The sequence below is a fragment of the Delphinapterus leucas genome, chromosome 8 (genome assembly GCF_059928025.1).
Source record: "Delphinapterus leucas isolate spDelLeu-1000000601 "Yukka" chromosome 8, BTC_Dleu_Yukka2, whole genome shotgun sequence".
NCBI lineage: Eukaryota > Metazoa > Chordata > Mammalia > Artiodactyla > Monodontidae > Delphinapterus > Delphinapterus leucas.
In genome coordinates, this window is record NC_143136.1 from 67,400,001 (window position 1) to 67,418,318 (window position 18,318).

The 18,318-nt window shown below is 36.6% G+C and overlaps 1 protein-coding gene across 5 annotated transcripts in view; it reads left to right on the forward strand.

The window, feature by feature from the left end:
* Window positions 1-18,318, forward strand: part of GRB14 (growth factor receptor bound protein 14) — a 129,245-nt gene that overhangs the window by 13,476 nt on the left and 97,451 nt on the right. The gene's annotated exons all lie outside the window — the stretch shown is intronic.

Here is an 18,318-nt window from a genome sequence, read left to right on the forward strand (position 1 = left end):
TTTGCCTGCAGGAAGTTTACTGGGGCTCAGAGCCCTTGGAAACAATGCCTATGGGATGGACACAGGGACAAGTTGGGCTGCAGTGCAGCCACAAGAGGCATCAGCTGATCGCCTAGGAGCTCAAGCTGGGATGGCCTTACAGAATTGTTCAGAATTAGGGCACAGAGGCTGGGCTGCCCTGCAAGGACGTGATCTTGGGTATGGTGGCTCTCTTCAGCTGAGAGCAATGGCAGGCAGGGAGGACTTAGCTGGGTCTTAGTGACTGACACACTAAAAGCTGGGAGAATTAGTGCTTCACTCCTGAAGGGGGCAGGCTTGGACGGCATGCTGCAGCATCTACAATAGTTAGTAGTTCGGATTATTTTAAATGTAACAGAAATCCTGTTTGAGGCTACCAAATTTTTGAAGATAAATTGGATAAAACTCAAGGATATAATTTATACATAATTTTTTTCAGATCTTGTGTCTTAACATTGTCCTGTTTTATCAAATCATATAATGAAATATTAATTCCAGTCAGTTCCCATCCTATTTTATCATAAAATATGTTAACATTTTCCACTTTCTATTAATAAAATATACTAGCTGCTAGACTAATTTTTAAAAGTATATACCATTTGCTTTCATTAAAACCATAAGAAAATTTTATCATGATGAATACTACAATTAATGAAGCTGTTTCTAATTTTACACTTAATTGTTAAAAATTATATCCAAAAGCTGAAAATCAAGGTAGAAATGTACACTCACACAATTGCCAAAGGAACTCCATGGCCTTCCTAGCACTTTGTCATATTCCTCAGAACTCTTAATTCTGTATTATTTTAATTTTGAGAGCTTTCAGCTATTTCTTTTAAAAGATATATTCCATAATGAATTTTTAGTGGTCTTCAAAATATTTTTTCTCAGAATGCTTATTGATAACTCTGTTTGAATTGAAAAGTAAAGTTGGACTCTATTTGATAGAACATTAATCTAATTTGGCTGATTGATTTGAGAGTGAGGACTAACTTTTCCAATTATATGGTTGACATTTTTCTTAAACTGAATGAACTAAATTTACAGTCCTAAACTTTTTTTTTAATGTTTAACTTAGAAGGATTAAAAAAAATATTTTTATTGAAGTATAGTTGATTTACAATGTTGTGTTAGTTTCTGGTGTACAACAAAGTGATTCAGTTTTATATATATGTATATATTTTTTCATATTCTTTTCCACTATGGCTTATTACAGGATACTGAGTATATAGTAGTTTGTACCTGCTAATCCCAAACTCCTAATTTATCCCTCCCCTATTCCCTTTTCCCTTTGGTAACTATAAGTTTGTTTCTATGTCTGTGAGTCTGTTTCTGTTTTGTGGATAAGTTCATTTGTATCGTATTTGAGATTCCACATATAAGTGATATCATATATTTGTCTTTCTGTATCTGGCATACTTCACTTAGTATGATAATCTCTAGGTCTTCCCATGTTGCTGAAAATGGCATTATTTCATTCTTTTTATGGCTGAGTAATATTCCATTTCTATATACATATCACATCTTCTTTATCCATTCATCTGTTGGTTGCTTCCATGTCTTGGCTACTGTAGATAGTATACATCCCTAAACTTTTGATGAAAATACATTTAAAGCACATTATAAGACAAAAGCATTTTATTAAGAAAATTGGAAATAATGCAAAACCCTCATCAGTATGTTGGTTTAGCCAAAGTGTGTTAAAATTAACACTTTTCCCTCATATTTTTCTCAGTGTTTTACTTTGAACAAAGTATATTTAAGTGAAAGAGTACCATATTGTTAATGGTAAAACCTTGTTGATAAATTGTCCAGAAATTGAGAAAATGAATGAATACGATTGGGTAACAAATCTTTTCCAACTCAGGTGGTTTACATTCATTGTTTTCAGTTACATTATAAGAAACCTTAGTTGATTTACTGGATGATGGGTCATTAGAAACTATTTTTAGCTCAGATGGAGTCATTTCCTTCTACTACCTCTGCACTCTTTTCTCCCTGACTCAGCTTAGTTTTTCTCTCTAGCACTTACTGTAATCTGGCATATTACATGTTCACACATGTATCTGTTTATTCTTCCATTGCCTTTTCCCACGAGAACATGAGCCCTGTGAGGGCAGGGACTTTGTTTTATATACTACACAATCTCCAGCAGATAGAGCAATGCCTGGCATTTAATAGGCCCTCAGTAAATTTTACTGAATGAAAGAATAAATGAATGAATTAATGCATGGGGAAGGAGCAGAGGAAGTAGTTATTATTAAGGGAAGGAATGAGGGAATATTTGAGAATGTACTGATAGTTTAATATAAATGATAAAGAGTTTGGAAGGAAACTTAGGAATGTGAATTTAGTTTAGTTACTGGGAGAAGTCTGACATTGCTAGATGTTAAAAGAGATCCTCATCAGGATAAACATTTGGGTATTGATTTACCACTATTAGCACATTCTAAATTTGGATAACCCCTGCTTAGAATAAATACTGTTCTTTGCCTCTTTGGTCTCCTTATAAGCGTTTTCAGTCTTACCAGCCCAGGAGTGCCAGTTAAAAAGCATGTATGCTTTATGGGACTAAGCCCAGTAAAAGCTTTTCAATCAACCCACATTCACAGTGGAAGATTACTTTCATTCTTGGGAAGGATGACACATGCGTGTGAAGCCAGTATTCAGATGAAAGGGGTACTTTCATATTATTTAACTGTGTATTGGCAAGACTCGGGCCAGTATCTAGTTTCTCTTTAGAGACATTTTGCGTTATATTACAGTACTCGTACTGTGCTGTGCCAGGGAAATTAAGATCAGCTGGAACACTCTGTAGGTCATTGGCTTAGACTCTTAGGGCACTGGAACTTGATGTTTTGTTTTCATGACCTCATTTAGGCTGAACCTGTCTTTGTCTCAAAGGCATAAGGGCCCCTTTACCAAACCATGTCTGTACCTTGGGAAATGTATGGGAAAGGTTTAGAGAAAAGCGATTTGAAAGTATTGGGTCAACCTCCATGTAAAGAGTACTTGATAAATTAGGACTTTTTAGTCAAGAAAGATGAGGAGGTGGTGTAATTAAAGTCCCCTCAACATGGATGTAGCCATCCAATTCCATGAAATCTGAAAGATACTTTGAAGGTTAAAGAAGATAGTTTTAAGAAAAATGAAAGGAAGACATGTTTACAGGTCATGGTGCAGTTCACGGGCCTTATGCTCTGGCAGATGCTTTCTGCAGAGATTTCCAGAGGACGTCACTCTTGTGGAATGAAGCACCTCCTCCATGTTTCTCAAAGTGGGAGTATATGGCGTGTATATGCATATAAGGTGTGTGAGGATTGTGGGAGGGCCATATGGGAAGTTGCACAATAAACACGGAACACTTTTCTAGAACAATCATTTTAATTGAAAATAGGAGAAAACAGTTTTATATTAAAATAAGCATTCCTGTTTTTATGAATAGAATGCATAATTTACATGGATTTTTAAGGACAAATTATATACCTTAGAGTTATTGCCTACCCTGAGATGGCAAGGGCTGTGTAATGACTTTCTTTTGCATTTTTGGTAGTTCTGATGGAAAAATTTGAGAAACACTAGTGTGGTTTTCAGGTCTGTGGGAAGTGGCTTTTTGTAATCCTCAGGGGGATAGGTTATCATCTCTCATTTCCGTCTCAGTTCTTCTTTCTTGCTAAAGCTTCTCTGATTTTATTGGTACCTATATCATTAATATCGAGGATATTGGGTTTTTAAGCAGTTGAAGAGTTTTTCCTACTCGGCTTTCCTGCAGCTTGGCCGGAAATTGATCTCACTAAAATCTCTAAAGACCACCATATTCCTGAAGACCTACTCCAGTGCTTATTTTGATATCTCAGCAGTTTGGGGCATTTTTGACTACTCTTTCCTTCTTGAAACATTCCCTTGGCTTCTACTTCTTATAGGTCTCTGTTGGAGGATCTTAGTGTTGGTGTTCCTTAGGGTTTTATGCTACAGCTTTTTGTTTTCATTTTATTTTCACTTTACTGCCAGAATGATCTCATCTACTCCCATGGCCTCAATTACAGTCTACATATAAGTCTAGACTAGGTTATCCTGGGCTGCTTGCAAAATATCTTCATTTGTACAGTCCATAGACATTGCACGCTCAGCATATTCCAAACCGAATTAATACTTTTCCTCTAAAACTTACTTCTCCTGTGTTGCCCTTCATTGGGAACGGCATGCTCTCTAATTACACTAGAAAATCAGAAACCTTGGTTCTCTTTTGGCTGCTCTCTATTCCTCTGTCTCCTCATTCAATTGGTTACAAAGTCCTCTTGGAAAAACAACTGTTGAATGTATCCATTTTTTACAACCTCTCTGCCATTGTCAGAGTTCAGACTGAATCATCTCATAATTACTTTGACAGTCTCCTCACTGATTACTCTGTTTTTAGTCTTGTTCTACTCCTAGAAGTGTAACATGCTGAAAACAATTTTTTTAAAATTGAGGAGCTAACATTCATGTAACATAAAATTAACCATTTTAAAGCATACAATTCAGTGGCATTTAGTACTTTCACAGTTACTTTTACAGTGTTGTGCAACAGTTACCTTTATTTAATTCCATCACCCCAAATAGAAAGCCTGTATCCATTAGTCACTCCCTACCCCTGCCTTCCCCCAGCCCCTGGCAACCATTAATTTGCTTCCTGTCTCTATGCATTTAGCTAATTCTAGATATTTCATATAAATGGAATCATATAATACATAACCTTTTGTGTCTGGTTTCTTTCACTTAGCATGTTTTCGAAGTTCATCCATGTTGTAGCGTGTAATAATATGCTTTCAACCGTGAAATAATTCCAAACATGTAGAGAATTTCATATTTTTTCTTTTGAAGAAACAGGAGGTTGCTCATACATGGTAGCGCCCCTCTTTGTTCCTTTGTTCTCAAGCTTGTTTTGTCTCTCCTTTCCCCCTGCTATGAGGGAACCACTGTTCTGAGGTTGGTGAGTATCCTTTCCTTCCATGTTTTTATACTTTTACAATATATAGCACCGTACTGTGTTTTAGTGATTTATGTAAAAATGTATATTGAATGTATATCTCTGCAACTTGCTGTTTCATTCAACAATTTTGATTAATCCATGTCAATAAATGTAGATCTAGTTTATTTTATTTCATTGTAAGTATATATTACAATTTATTTATCCTTTCCCCATGGAAGAAAATCGAGAATCTTCTTAATTTCTATCATTAAAAAACACACCAAAGTGTAAGGGCTTCTCTACTGTATGTATTTATAAGTGGGATTATTTGCCTTTAGAGCAGGTACACGACCAGTTTTACTAGATATTGCCAAATTGTTCTCCAAGTGGTTGTACCCACCAGCACTATATGTGTCTCCATTTCCACACTTTCTCATCAACAGCACTTTCAGATTTTAAAGTTTTTGCCAATGTGATGAGTGTAATGAAATTTAATTAACGGCATTAATTTGCTTTAGCTTGACTACTTGTAAGGTTGAGCATCTTTTCATTTGCTTCTGGCCATTCATATTTCTTCTTTGTGAATTATCTATATTTTTCTATTGTGTTTGTCTTTCTTATTAATTTGTAAGAGTCCTTTACGTAGTATGGATACTAATCTTTTTGTAATTAGAAACACTACAGTAATCTTTTCTCAGTAATTGTGGCTTGTCTTAACTTTGTTTACACTGTCTTGTGAAATAAAATATTTTTGTCTTAATTTAGTTAAATCTAGTTTTGTACTTGTGTCCATCTTACTTAATAAATTTTTTCCTCCTTCTGTGTCATGAACATATTTTCATCTAGTCATTTTAACATTTTACTTCTCATACTTGAGTCTTTAACACAGCATGACTTGTTTTTATGAATGATAGGATTCTAATTTTTTTCCAAATGGGTATCTACTCATACAAATACCATTTATTAACCACCTCTTACTTCCCAAAGCATTTTAGCATTTCTTTGATCATGTATCAAGTTCTCTTTTTTATAGTGAAGTGATGGTTTTAAAGGGCAAATCAGATAATTTCATTCTTCTCTTAAACCATTCCTCAGATCTCCATCATTCTTCGCATACTGATTTTAATAGGGCTCTTGGGGTACTACATAGCTGGACCACCTTTCTAATCCTGTCACCAACCCTTTCCTCCTCATACTCTACTCTGTGCTTTAGCCACACTGAACTCCTTTTAGTTTTCTAGTATATCATTCTTTTGCTTATCTGACCCAGTGAGGATCAGGTCTTTATGTAAGATGTTCGATCTTCCTGCATCTCTTTTCTCCTTAATCTTTAAAAAGCTAACTTCCAATACCTCTCTTCGAACACTTAGCTGAGTGAGTCTTCCCTTCCTCTCCCAGATCTGTGGTAGGTGCCCTGCTACTAGGTCAGTTATGTTGCATCATCCGTCTGTTGATATAAGGGTGTTCCACTATCCAGGAAGCTCTCTGGGGACAGCAGGAACCAAGTTTGCCTTAGACATCAATGCATTTCCAGACCCTAGCATTGTGCCTGGCACATTGTAGGCCCTCTATAAATACTTACTGAATTGAACAGATGGTGCAGATAACATTTTTTACCTAAAGTAGCATTTGTCTTTGAAATATCTGATAGATGATCTATATAGTCTCCTTAAACATTTTCAGTGATGAACTTAATTTTCTTGTGACCAGTAGAACCGTAATAAAAATGCTTTCTTATGAACTGCATGTAAACCAAGATTGTGTATAATTTTTAGAAAATAATTTAATTACAATGTTTTGTAGGATTTTACCTTTCCCTATTTAAATTTGAATTTTGATCTATTCTTCCAGGATATTATTGAGTTGCATTCTTTCTTTACAGTAATTGGCCCTCTCAGTTTTGCTTCATATGCATATAGGTATAGATGACATTAGTGTCTTCATTCAAGAGTGAAAAACAGGGCTTCCCTGGTGGCGCAGCGGTTGAGAGTCCGCCTGCCGATGCAGGGGGCACGGGTTTGTGCCCCGGTCTGGGAAGATCCCACATGCCGCGGAGCAGCTGGGCCCGTGAGCCATGGCCGCTGAGCCTGCGCGTCCAGAGCCTGTGCTCCGCAACGGGAGAGGCCACAACAGTGAGAGGCCCGCGTACCACAAAAAAAAAAAAAAAAAAAAGAGTGAAAAACAAAGCTTGCTACTCTAGCCTGCTTCAAAGGTGATGCTAATGGAGTAGCCAACACTTTTTTTCTCAACATGTTGCTAATCCATTCAACCAATATTTATTGTGTCTGGTTTGTACTAGTCATTGTGTTTGGTATATGTATAATTGTGTCATCATTCTGGTCTTATTCCTGTTTGGTCTATCAGGAGTGTCATGAGGTATTCCTCAGTTATTCTTTAGAAATTAAGATATTTTAGTCCTGGATAGTTCTTTGACCTATCAGTCTAGAGGCTTATTTAAAGATAATAACTTAGCAGTTATTACTGTTATCAGTAATATTTATTCAGTCCTTACAATGCACCAGGTGTTGCGCTAAGAAGATAAGTTTTATAACATCTACTTTTCCCAATACCTCAGTGAAGTAGATGCTGTCATCATATCCATCGTATAGGAAAGGATGTTTAAGAAAGATTGTATTGTTTGATCACAATTTTACACAGACGGGAAGCGACAGGGGCAGGATCTGAACTCAGACTCCCCTGTATTAGTGACATTTGCAGACTCCTGATGACCCTTCCTTTCTTCCTCCCTTCCTCCATTCTTTTTTTTTTTCCCTTTAAAATTTTTTTAAAAACAAAAAGGAATGTTTTAAATAGACCAGCCCCCTACTATGAATAGTTTTGCAAGGTAGAATTCTAGAGGGGGGCATTGCTGAGACATCTCTCATACATGGTGTAACCAGTGTGCCCGATGGAACAGAGCCAGTTTTAGATTTACCCAGAGGTTCCTTTCACTCAACATTAGCTTGAACTTGATCAGTTTATCTCTAGATATATGAAATTTAGTAATTGTACAGAGTTTAAATATTAAAATGCTTTTTGCCTCTTTGAGAAGAATGACTTTTCAAAACTATTAAGATTGACTCCTAGATTGTGGAGGTCCAAGCAGTTTAGAGCAGCGTGACTTCTCTTCTGCTGGTTCCTAAGGGTACATAGAGCCTCCTGCCTCTGTGTTAGTGACGATACAGTTTCCAAGGTACTTTCAAATACGTTATCATTTTTATCCTTTTAACATCTGAATGTTGTCAGTAGGAGAGTTAGTGTTATCTCAGTTTTACAGATGGAAAGAAGCAGGGTCAAAGATCAAGTGTTAAATCCTATAATATTGCATAGCAAGGACTTGCACCCATATTTTCAGATTTCAATGCCAGCCCCGAGTGCCTAACACAAAATTGATAGGTGGCATTCTACTTAAAAACTACATATAAAATTCCTCCTTTGTGCTTTCAATATCACCAGTGTTTATGTAGTTGGACATAGATTGTGACAGTCATAAAGAGTTGTCCTTTAAATTTCACGTGAAACCCAACCTTACTATATTCTGATCTCCTTCTACCTCCAGTGCTTTTAATTTTTATGGTATTGGTATATTGCTTTCAGTAAATATAAAAAAAATCCTTTTTATTGTGGTTTCAGGAAGTGTTAGAAGTCCTTATTATTTTTTAAAGTAGGATTTTGGATGATTTTTTGGAAACTAGCAGGGAAATTGGATCATTCTCAAATCAGGATGTATTCTGACTGAGAGAGCTTAGCTGTGCTCTGGGGTGTTAAATTAATTTTTCATTGACAACCTTTGCCTGGAATTTAACTGAGGTTTAAGTTAGTAAAAATCCTGCCCTGTGACCTAGAGAACAATTGGATGAAGTAGATGAAGTGGAGAACAGTGTATTTTCTCACTCTTTTTGTTGCATTGGACAGAACCCAGGTCATCTGCAGAGATAGTAGAGATTTGGTATGGACCTGTCCTGCCACTACATCGTCACCTTTAGCAAGTCAAATACCCATTATTAGACTAAATGTAGGGCTGTAAATATCAGTGCAGAGAATACTGGTCTTTAAAGCATGGGATCAAAAATGGTATAAGTGTTCAGAGATTGAATTAAATTCCATTAAAAAGAGAAGTTAGGGCTTCCCTGGTGGCGCAGTGGTTGAGAGTCCGCCTGCCGATGCAGGGGGCGCGGGTTTGTGACCCGGTCTGGGAAGATCCCACATGCCGCGGAGCCTGGGCCCATGAGCCTTGGCCGCTGAGCCTGCGCGTCCGGAGACTGTGCTCCGCAACGGGAGAGGCCACAGCAGTGAGAGGCCCACGTACCGCAAAAAAAAAAAAAAGAGAAGTTAGTATCCTTCATTTATTAATATGATTACCCTCCAATCCCAGAAAAGTTGTTTTATATGTGTAATGCATTAGGGTGGCTATTCTCAAAGCTCATCAGGCATGTCACATACCTAGAGTGTTTGATATAAGTGAAGATTCTTGGGTCATATCCCTGGGGAGTCTATTTCCATAGGTCTGGAGTGGGGCTGAGGTATTAGAACTTCTTTTTTTTTTTTTTTGTGGTACGCAGGCCTCTGACTGTTGTGGCCTCTCCCGTTGCAGAGCACAGGCTCCGGATGCGCAGGCTCAGCGGCCATGGCTCACGGGCCCAGCCGCTCCGCGGCATGTGGGATCTTCCCGGACCGGGGCACGAACCCGTGTCCCCTGCATCGGCAGGTAGACTCTCAACCACTGCGCCACCAGGGAAGCCCAATTAGAAATTTTAAGAAACACCTATTAGGAGATTCTTATGATTCTGATGCAGGTTGTCTGTAGACCACTTTTGAGGAAACCTTGGGATCATCTGATTGAATCAAGTGTTGAAAGAATGGCGTTTTCCTTACAGAGGAAGAATTAGGCAATCTGCCATTAGTATGGAAGTGTTACTCCATGTGTACATCCACATGCTTTAGATGCATTTGTGGTTCTGTAATATAATTTCTAGAGGATAACACTTGTCTAAATATTTTTACTTCCTCTCCAAGCTGATTTGAAATCACATTACCTTTAAAAGTAAGGTGTATTTGTGGTTTAATAAAGAACTTCTATGGCCATGGGAATTGGCACAGCTCTGTGACTGGTGAAGTGGTTGCTGAAATAGATCACACAGGAGGGTGCTGTTGAGATATGGTTTTGTCTGTAGTTAGTTCCGAAAACAGACAGCAGAGGGGGCGTGCTTTAAATGACCCAGAGAACCTGTGACTGGATTATTTTAATATGAATTATTCTAGATTGTATCATTAATTCATTTCATTTTGACCATTAGAAAAGTATCATTTTTGAAACAAATGGTCTATTTAAAGAAAGACCATGTGATCAGACATTTTTATCAGTTATTTGAGGAAACATATTTTATATGTATGTTTAAGTAATTCTGGTTTCTTTTCACTTACGTTGTGAACACTGGTTCTTGCTAGCATCTCTTACAGCTAGGTTTTTTTTTTTTAGTTGTAAGAATTAAGAGTCTGATAAGTGGTTAGTTGATTATAAAATTAGAATTGACAGATACCTCCTACAGATTATTTGTTGAATAAAGTTTTGTAGGATTTGCCTAGGAATTGAAGATACATATCCTTCAGACTATATTATATCATTAAAAAATTGGAAATGAATCCCATATCCTAAAACTTTTTTCTTTCCTTCCAGACTTAGTGCATATGTAGACTCTTTGTTCATAACTTGGTGTTTTTTTTTTAATGTGGCATTTTCCAATACATGCTTTTATCAGTTATTAATTAATGTTCTATTGTTAACAATAGAATAAATCAACTTGAGTTAGGTAACTAAGCAGAAAAGGAATGCTTCCTTTGCCGTTCTTTTTGTCATATTGTGACCTTTTTGAAGCCAGGGACTGTTTGTTCCTTTTTATCTTTTTAGTTTCTACTGTGAAACATTGGACAGAGTAATGAGTGTCACTGTTGGTGTTAATTCCTAGATACAGGCTATGCTGGATTAAAAATGCCTATCGATTCTTTGCTACAGCCCCCATTGAGAGGTGGTATCTGTATCTTGTCCTCTAGAATCTTTGAGGGATCTGATTATTTGGCCAGTGTAATACAGTGGAAGTGATACTGTGACAGTTTTGGGTCCAAGGCTTTGAGAGACTGGTAGCTTCCATTTACTGTTTCTTGGAATACTCTCTTTGGGAGCCCCCAGCATTCTTATCTGAGACCAGTCTGACTATATTGAGATCACCATGTTGGAGAGGCTCCAACATGCTTCTCTGATTGATAGTCTCAGCTAAGCCCAGCTTTTCAGGCATCCCTGCCAAGGTGCTAGACACGAGAGTGAAGCAATCTTGAATCCTCCAGACCCACCCATCCTCCAGCTGATTACCTGTGACCTCTATTGACATCATATAGAACTGAAGAATTGCTTAGCCAAGTCCTGTCCTGATCCACAAAATCATGAGATACGATAAAAGCATTCTTGTTTTAAGTCACTGTGTCTTGGGACAGCTTGTTATGCAGCAAGAGGATGACCAGAACACAAGCAAAGTTCCTGAGAGAGCAATAGATGGTGGTAAGTGGAAGGAACTTTGGAGAACATCTTATCTAACCATTCCCTTTTGTAGGGAAAAACTGCATTCCAGAGACATGAAGTGACACGTTCCTTTCAAGTCATGCAGAGAGTCATGGTCACGGTCAAGCTCTAATCTGACTTTGTTTCATTTGCTGCTGGAAGACCCTAGATCATTAATTTTGCACTTTACAACTGGTAAGCGAAGACACATGGATATAGCCTAGAGACACCTAAAAAAATAGTAACATGAGAGAAAGAACTTTTGCAACCTTGAAAAGGATCCCAAAACAGTCTCTGTTCCAGGAATACCCAGGCCAGCCATTTTGTATGACTTAACTACTATTAAAAAAAGTTACATTCCAGTGTAAATGGATGTTTCACTTACTATTCAAAGATAGTAAGTAGGGTCCGCCTGCCGATGCAGGGGACACGGGTTCGTGCCCTGGTCCGGGAAGATCCCACATGCCGCAGAGCAACTAAGCCCGTGAGCCATGGCCGCTGGGCCTGTGCGTCCGGAGCTTGTGCTCCGCAACGGGAGAGGCCGCAACAGAGAGAGGCCCACGTACCGCAAAAAAAAAAAAAAAAAAAAAAAAGATAGCAAGTAATGTTAGAAAAATAAGCATGCACACAAATAATTGCTGCTGATTTCCTATATAAGCAATCTCAACATTTATGCAATCTGTATTCCAGAAACTCCTTGGTAAATCTGGAAACTTTGAATGCATTTTTCCATGGAAACACTGATAATCAAATTTCAATTTAACATATAATATGCCTAATGTATAGTACTTTAAATAATCACCGTATTTATTAATTTTCTATGGGAAGATGCTTTTCAAATTCCAGCTTGTTATCTGTGAACCCGTAAGTCCAACCTCCCCTTTATTTGACTTTGACAGAGGAACTGGGCTCCACTCTTCCCATTAGCAGTGGGAGTGAGCACCTTACCTTGCTCTTAGCATCAGTGGGTGGCAGATGTCTTCTTATGCTTAAGGAGGAAGAGTTCTGGGGGCTCTATGCAGGTGGGGAGTGTGCTCTACTTGGTGATAAGGAGAAGAACGGGAGCAACAGCATAGCTCAGGACTTCTTGCTGTTTAAATTTCTTAGTTCAGATCAGCTCCTAGTGCTTTTCCTCCCCTCTTTCTTCTAAGAATCCTAGAGACTGATTTACTTGCTTTCTATTCCATCATTCCTGATAGCTTCCAGTGCTGGAGAGGGTGTGGAGAAAAGGGAACCCTCCTACGCTATTGGTCGGAATGTAAATTGGTACAGCTACTATGGAGAACAGTATGGAGGTTCCTTAAAAAACTAAAAAGGATATGATCCAGCTATCCCACTCCGGGTCATGTATCTGGAGAAAACCATAATTTGAAAGGATGCATGCACCCCAATGTTCATTGTAGCACTGCTTACAATAGCCAGGACATGGAAACAACCTAAATGTCCATCAACAGAGGAATGGATACAGAAGATGTGGTACATACTACACACAATAGAATATTACTCAGCCATAAAAAGAAACAAAATAATGCCATTTGCAAGCAACATGGATGGACCTAGAGATTGTCATACAGAGTGAAGTAAGTCAGAAAGAGAAAGACAAATATAGTATAATATCATTTATATGTGGAATCTAGAAAAATGGTACAGATAAACTTATTTGCAAAGCAGAAATAGAGTCACAGATGTAGAAAACAAACTTTTGGTTACCAAGGGGGGGGTGGGACGAATTGGGAGATTGAGATTGACATATATACACTACTGACACTATGTATAAAATAGATAACTGATGAGAACCTACTGTATAGCACAGGGAACTCTACTCAGTGCTCTGTGGTGACCTAAATGGGAAGGGAATCTAAAAAAGAGTGGATATATGTATATGTATAACCGATTCACTTTGCTGTACAGCAGAAACTAACACAACATTGTAAAGCAACTATACTACAATAAAAATTAATTAAAAAAAACAAGGTATCAATTCTTAAACTCACTAGAGATGGGATGAAGTCTTTCCATTTTTCTATACTTTTCTATTTCTAAAGGTAGGACAGTGATTTTTCTATTCTTTTCTTCCCTTCCCTTCTCTTCCCTTCCTTTCCCTTCCCTTCCCTTCTCCTTTCCCCTCCCCTTCCCCCCCTCTTCTCTTCTCTCTCCTCGCTCTCTTCTTTCCCTCCACTCCCTCCTGCCTCCCTCCCTTCCTTCCTTCCACTCCACTGATTGTCTTATTTCTCTTAAAATCAACCTAATTTCTTTTATGCCCTGGGAATTGTTATCTGATATAGTTAATTAAATACTTCAGTTTATTTTTAGATTTAGGGAAGGTGAGTGGCACCTTTACTGCTTATATAACTAAGACAAATTATAGGTGCTTCTACTAAGTTATAAGCCCTTGATAGGAGGGACTACATCTAATTTTTCTCAGTAATCCCTTTTCACACAATATTGAAATACTCATCAATATCTACTATGTAAATGAATAAAGATTAAAGATCACAATTCTGACCTCTCTATGGTTATATATCTGTGCAGTCAAAGAGGGTGAAATGCCCTGAAACTTATTTTAAAAATCCCATGAATGCTTGTATATTGCCCACATTCCTAGTCTGCGTATTTAATGCAAGTGTATGTGAAGATTTAAAGTCAAATTTTGCCTTTGGTTTTCTCTTTTACCTTTATTACTGCTTGACTTTCTTGTTACGATATCATCAAACAGTGGAACCATGTAAAGCCATAAGTGAGGTGTGGTTAATTTAGTAATAATAAGAGCAATATCTGACATTAAATCCTTCTATTCCTTAGAGTAAGATTAAATAAATGAAGGTTTTATACATTAGTTCAAGGATTATAGACTACAACTAGGAATCGTATATTTTTTTTTTCAGCTGGTTTTTTGACAAGTGAACTATAGTTCTTTACTCAGAACAGAATAATTTGCACTATGTCAGTTCTAGCTTTCCTCAAGGATAAGACAGAAATTGTGCAGAAAAGTTCAAGGTAATTTTTTTGTTTTATGTTTCCTTGAGCCTGGTTTGAAGTGTAAAAATAAGATGCCAGGAAGCCCCAAACTGAAGAACATATTATTCTACAAAATGTTATCTTCAGGTATTTATCAGTTTTGGGCCCTAGCCATTCTAAACTATTTGCTATTTTTTTATCTTCTTAGACCAAATGTCCTTTAAATAATTCTTCAAGTTATCGAAAACACAACTGTGAGAGAATCCTAAATAGTAATTTTGAGAGGAAGTTAGAATAATATGTAAGGAAACATTTTATTAAAGATCTTGGTTAATTCTTAGTCCTTTTTCTTTTTTTTTAAAGAAAGCTGGCATTTTAATGACTTGAGTGGTATTAATTATCTACTTCTTATGTTACGGTTCAGGATTCTTTAAACATCCATTAGGGCACAAATTATTTAGACACTCAGTATTTCAAAAGAGGAACTTAGCTCTATTTGCTTTATTAAAACTCGACTCATTTTTGTCATAGATTTTATAAAAATTCTTGTGTCCCTTCTATCACTGTTGGATCAGTTATGTTTGGGAAAAATTTGTTTGTAATTGTGCTTGGAGTGGAATACCTATAGTACAGGTTCCCAGGTACTAATTCCCAAATACTAGTGCCCAAGTTGGAAGTTTATATGTAGGTGCCAAATACAGAATGCAACTTTTGCCTGCATTTTCCCTGAGCATATTTTAATTAGACTCGTGACCTTATTCTGCACTATGGCAATAGTCCCTAAATGCCATCTAGTAGTCTCCCAGACCATACCTTTCTCTCTTTTGTTGCTAATGCTAGAGTACACTTTCTAAGAACCTAAATCTGAACATGACATTCTTCTGTGTTAATCCTTGAATGAATCTCCAATGGTGGAGATTGTTGTTGAGAGTTCCAGTTCATTCAAAATTTCAGTCCTTTGTGACCTGTTTGTTCCTCTTGGGAGGCTTTTAGGATAGTCTCTTTATCACAGATGTTCTAGAATTTCATGATGAAATGTCATGATGTGGGATTTATTAAAAAAAAATCATTGCGTAGGGTACTTTGTAATCTGGAGATTCGTCCTTCTGTTCTGCATTTTTTTCTGTAATATTACTGTGTTATATTCCTACTCCCTGTTTTCTCTATTTTAGAATTAAACAAGTCTGAGTTTGTTCACTTTATTTTGTCCATATTTTTCTATTTTCTGAAATAATATATATTTTTCCTTTAAAAGTGGGAATGCATTTAGAAATATCATCTCTCAAGTAAAAAAAAAAAAATTCTACCAACATATTATTTTTGTGTATCTGTATCTTAAATGTCCCATAAAATGTCTTCATATTCTAAAAAAAAAAAAAAAAAAGCCTATTTAAGTGATCTAATTTTTAAATCATTTCTTCCCTCTTATCCTTCTTTTGGTCTTTTTTGTTCTACTTTCTGGGTGATTTTCTCAATTTATGTTTCCATTTTGAAATAACCATTTTTTTAGTAATTATATCTTTAATGTCTAAGAACCCTTTTCTAAGTATTCCTTTTTAATTTTTGTAGTATCTTGATGCAATTTCTGCCATCTCTGGATATTATTCTTAGCTTCTTTGAAGTTATCGTCTGTCTCAGTCATTGTGTCTGATTTTTTTCTTTGTTTACTTGTTGTGCTCCTTTCTTCTGTGCTGGAGATACTTATCAAATGTCTGTTGACTTTTGGCTGCCCATTCATATTTAAAAATGAGGTTATAAAATGATTATTGAAAACTGTTTGTTGGCTAGTAGTTTTCATGGTAGAGCAGTATTAATCAAACTTACTGGGAAATACACATGACTGTGTACGTCTTATATCTGAGGCCATTTAGTTCATCCAGACAGGGATTCTCCAACATTTTTGCTTGGGGATGTAAGCGTGGCAGGCAGTGTAGGAGATAGGTGAGGATAGAGTGCTTGGAGAGTGGATGTCCTACTATTTGGGATATAGATTTTCACCCCCAGCCTCCTCTGACCCTGGAGCCAATTCCATTTCTCTTAAGACTATATCTCCCTTGGGGCTTGGTAGAAGTAGTGGCCTGACTCTGCAGCGTGCAGAGGGAGGATGTAGGAGTGTAAAGGCGCTTTATACAAAATTTCAGGCCATGACCTTTTTTTAAATGTCTAATAACAGCACCTCTTTTGTACATGCCTTATATTTTTAGTTTCTGAACATATCAGGGGTTTGCAGGACATAATAGATTGCTTTTCGTTGCTTCTGCTCTCAGGTTTGACCTCCCTCCATTCTCCTAAGTCATGTACTATTCTTTCAGCCATTTTGTGTTTTCATATTTTAAAGTTTGTAGTTAAATCTTCTCCTTGATCTCTTTGTAGCCAGAGTATTTTTGTTTATTGTGCTTGTTTGGGGGAATTTGAAAAGGAGGAGAAAATGCATTACACTACAGTCTTGAAACTTTAAATCCATTGAAAATGCATTCATGCATTTATTCATTTAATTTTTAATTTTATTCTCTTGAGTAGCTATAACATACATATACTTCACGATATAAAAATATATTAAAATTATTCATCGAGAAGTCTTGCTCTCGTTCTTGAATCCATTGGTTTAGGACATCTCCCCCAAGCCCTACAGGGATTCACTTTTATTAATATCTTTTATATATCCCCTCTATTTATTTATGTAAATATTAATAACTATAAATATATATTTATTTGTAGGCATACCCTATTTACTTTGCTTTTTGGCTTAACAGTTTCTCTGGATATCTTTACCTGAAAACACTTTAAAAGCTACAAACCACTATATATCATAAAGTGATTTGTATTAATTTAGAGTTTAGAATTAGTTCTTAAACACTTGCAATCACATTTTTATGAAATTCAAGGATTATCCTGGGGATTGTGCAGAAGATTGGGGAATAAAAGATCAAAGAGGCAGGGGCATGGAGGCAGAGTTGAGATGCGTCGAGAGAAGCAGCACAGTGTTGAAAGGAAATGAGGAAAATAGAGGTGGGTATTTAGGCCGACTTTCATAAACTGAAGAGTATTTCCACACATGGAAAAATTAGTCTAGGTAGTATAGTGTTCAACTACATACAAAACACATACAAAGTAAGCAAAGTAAGTATATGGTGAGTTTTACCATATGCTTCCCTAAATATCTAGTAAGTAGCAAAGTTTGCATCAGAAAGTCTTAGCACTTCTAAAAGAGAACACACATCTGTACACATCTTGAAAAGTTTTGGTAGCCTCAAGACCATTAAAGGATTTCTGTGGCTTTTATGTAATACATGTATATTCAGCAATAAATATTCATTCAGTGATTCAAAATGAGGATGATGCCTTCAAGGAATTTATTTTCTGAACATCTATATCAACATTATACAAAAACAATTACTCAAAGACTTTGCTGGTTGTAATTCAGTTAGTAATGCTGAGTAAATAGTTCCATCATGCTTCATGTATGTGTAAATGAGAAAGCTCTACTAAAACAGCTTCCTGGTCTACACAACAGAAAAAGCAACGCAAAAAATATTTGGTGATTTGGAAAAATCCTGCCTGACTGATCTTAAACATCAGTCTTTAGTTGGGAAGTAATATAACTTTATTTTATATTTTAAAGTTAAAAGAAGTATTTAAATTTAAGTAATTTATTTAAATTATTAAATATTGTGGAAGACTATAACCTCTATACAAACAAAAGGTAAAATTAAAACCACTGAACAAAAATAAAAGTACAATCCCATTGCTTAGAAATAACACGTGCTAAAATCTTGGGTACCTTGTCTCTTTCTACCTCATTAATGCATCTAAACATACTTTAAAGTTTTTCAGTCAA